Consider the following 3,716-nt stretch of genomic DNA (forward strand, 5'->3'; position numbering starts at 1 on the left):
AAAATTATAAAGAGATTATTTTACGGGTGATTATAATACTCAGAACTTCTAATAATCTTTATAATTCTTTGAAAGATTTATGAAGATTATTATTCTTTCAAAGAATTTATCCATTGTTGGTGCTTAACTGGATTTGTACATCGTGGTTTCTTCACAAAAACACATATAGGAACACTTACATTAAAAATCCAAAACAAAACATTTCCGCGCATGGAAAACGATAAAGGATTTCCTTGATCATTAAATTCTTCCCAGCTATTTCCTTCTAGAAGGCAGATTCACTACAAATAAAAGTCGAAAAGTCATTGTGAATAGGTAAGCAAATGAATTTTAGACCCATGTACTTCTAAAGAAATAGGAGGGCATTTCATCCCAATCAGTTTTATTACAATAAAATGAACATAGCATGGATGGTCAACAAAACCCTAAACAACTCTACTCATACTTATGGAGATAAATACATGGATGTCCAATGTAAAGGTTACAAGTTACCAGAGTAAGGGAAAATAATGCAATAAGCCGTTAGATAAAGGACAACCAGGTTTGTGCATCCCAGGATAAAATAACCCTTCAGAAGCAATACATAATGATGAAACTTTGATAAAAAGGTGAGTTTATACTTTTTCCCATTTGCACATTTTTAAAGATTACAAATGACTGGAAGGTATTCAAATGATTGTTAAGAAAAACTTCTCTGAAAAAAACAAAACCAGCAGTTATTTCAGCCGTTCTCATGTTCTCGAACATGAGTTTTTCATGTTGCTGGGATAATGGATTCCCCAGGTTTTATGGTGGCATGGTGTCCCTTTAACAGTTATTGCCACACAGCCCTTAGGCTTCAAGATTCTGAGAGGAACTGGTCACCACGAACATGAACTCATTCAGGGATAATATACAGCCACAATAGTATTTACTACATTCTGACTATTTCCTCAAGCTAAAAGAAGCATTACTGGCTTTGTCATCTTCATACGTGAATACAGTACTTCACTTAAAAGCTTCTCAACAGAAATGTTAATTCCATAAAAATCTGGTTGTAGGAATGGCCTGTTTCTGTTTCTTTAAACATATTCTAACATTACAACCTTGTCAAATGAACTGAAGCTCTGTCAACCAGCATTCATGGGTACAGCTCAACATCCTTTTCTTCCTCTAAAGATGAAATGCATACAGACAGGGTGGCCCAAATTTTATAAAGTTAAAAAATGTTTTCGATTCAGAAAAAGTATTGGTACACCAAATATCTTTTAAAACAGTATTATGTTCTCAGAAAATCTGAAACATTAATGGATAGAATGTACACACAATATAAATAAGAAAGTAACTTGAAGAATATAAAACATTTTCTGAAGGGGACCAATCAGAACTTCAATAAAATCGATGAATAAAAACATATGCTTACACTAGAGTGTACATTTAAGAATTTAAATGTATTTAAACTTATAAAGAAATAAAAATCTCGTACTGCAAGATTATTAAAAGGTATTTTTCAAATGTACAAACAGTAATAAAAATACACAAAGAAAGTCTTGAGCAATGTGCAACTTTAAAATTACAATCACACCAGCCAAACAAATCCGTAATCACTTTTTAAATGGATTCATTTATACCATTTTACTGCAGAAAGGGTATCAAAGACATCAAGACAAAAAAAAACAACTCTTCAGCATCTGACTCACATTTTGTCCCCAACCTTTTTCACATTTAACAGTTTCATTTTGAACGTGTAAGCTCACAATTTTACATTGTAAGCTCAAATAGTTTGTCTGCATTTAACTTAAGAATTGTATTTGACAACTCAGAACTAAAATGCTAAGAACTAAAACACATACTTCAAGCTTTAAAAAATAAAATAATCACAAGAGTTCACAATTGTGCTCATTTCAAATATCCACAAATGAAAAAAAAACCACAAACAAATCACATGTCCAAACACTTTTCCTCAGGTTGTGAATCTAGGCTGTGCCATCAGTATCTGGCACTGAGAATCTATTTGAACACAATTCTATCAGCAGAAAAGCCAAGTTATTCTAAAAAAACCTTTAGCCATTAAAAATGATCATGTTTCATTTACTCTCCTAACATACAATCTGATTATTCCAATGTCATTTGTGGTGAGCAAGAAGGTGACTTAAATTGGTACAATACGAAGCTTATATGAAAACCTGGTTAAGGATCCAAAGCACTGAAATGTTCATCTTAACACCCAGACAAAAATGGGAAGATATGATTTACACAAAAGTACTTTAAATTATTTTGGTTATGTTCTTCATGATCATCCATGTGTTTAGCCGCTTGTGGTGCATTCATGTATCCTCATTGCTACGTCATAAACATAGGTGATATCTGGTCGCTTCTCAGGATCCGAGTTGATGCACATATTAATTAGCTGTTGTCATTCCTCTGAATAATGATCTGAAGGAAAGGATGAATAGTCACACTGTTCTAGCTTCTTACACAGTGAGTACAAATTCATTTTGTCACCATAGAAAGGACTCTGGAGTGCAGCCATCTCATATAATAGATAACCAAGAGACCAGATGTCAGCTCTGAAGTTGTATCCATTCTCATGTATTCTCTCTGGAGACATGTAGTAAGGTATACCCACTAAAGAATGTGCAGCTGTGGTTTTGGAGCTGAAAAACCGGCTAAACCCCAGATCTCCAAGTTTCACTACTCTAGTGGTTATAATGAACACATTGGCTGATTTTATATCTCTATGCATAACTCATCGACAATACATGTGTTCCAATGCACTGTAGAGCTGAACAAGGTACTTCCAAACAGTTCTTTCAGGAATTAACCTCTTTTGTTTCTTAAAATGCTTTATCATTCTGGATAGATCACCAGCATCTGCTAATTCCATTGTCTTCAATGAATGATACATAATATTTGATTACATTTGGATGATTGAGTTGCTTAAGAAGATCTATTTCTTTGATGCAATCAGCATGTGCTTTGGCATCCATTAAATCAAATGTCTGTACTTTTAAAAAAACTACTGGTACTCCATTCAAGAGACAAGCTGCTCTATAAACTTTACTAAATTGTCCACGATCAATATTCTTTTTATCCGAAAGTTGACTAAAGTATCATAACCCATATCCAGTCATAAGGCCTGGTTGGAACTGAGGAACAGGTGGCCCTTGCATTTCTTGTGATTGCTCATTCATTCTGTTAAGCAACAGGAAGTTTAGAACCCAGGAAGTTGGGAATTTTCTGTTCTCCCTCCCACTAGGGACCCAGAGCACATTGGGCTGGGGGCTGTGCTTGCAAGGCTGGAGCTGATCGGCCACCTCTGCAGACACTGCAGGTGCCAGCACTCACCCTATGCTCAGTGAGGCACATCCAGCTCCATGGTATTTTCAATAACCTATCAACACTCATGGAAGCAGCAGTCAAGAAATCAAACAGCGTATTGCATTAGGAAAATCTGCTGCACAAGACCTTTTTAATGTGTTGATGAGCAAAGATGTCAGCTTGAGGATTAAGGTGTGCCTGATGCAAGCCATGGTATTTTCAATAACCTCATATGCACACAAAAGCTGGAAAGTGAATAAGGCAGACCGTAGAAGAATTGATGCTTTTGAGTTATGGTGTTGATGGAGAATATTGAAAATGCCATGGGCTGCCAAAAGAACAAACACATCTGTGTTGGAAGAAGTGCAGCCAGAGTGCTCCTTGGAGGCCAGGATGGCAAAAATTTGTCTCTCATA

At 35.5% G+C, this 3,716-nt stretch overlaps 1 pseudogene; it reads right to left on the reverse strand.

Annotated features, from left to right (window-relative positions):
• Positions 1 to 2,287: 2,287 nt before the first annotated feature.
• LOC102841810 lies at positions 2,288 to 3,173 on the reverse strand (annotated as a pseudogene).
• Positions 3,174 to 3,716: the final 543 nt, after the last annotated feature.

This window comes from Chrysochloris asiatica, unplaced genomic scaffold (assembly GCF_000296735.1).
Source record: "Chrysochloris asiatica unplaced genomic scaffold, ChrAsi1.0 scaffold00292, whole genome shotgun sequence".
In the NCBI taxonomy this organism is placed as follows: Eukaryota; Metazoa; Chordata; class Mammalia; order Afrosoricida; family Chrysochloridae; genus Chrysochloris; species Chrysochloris asiatica.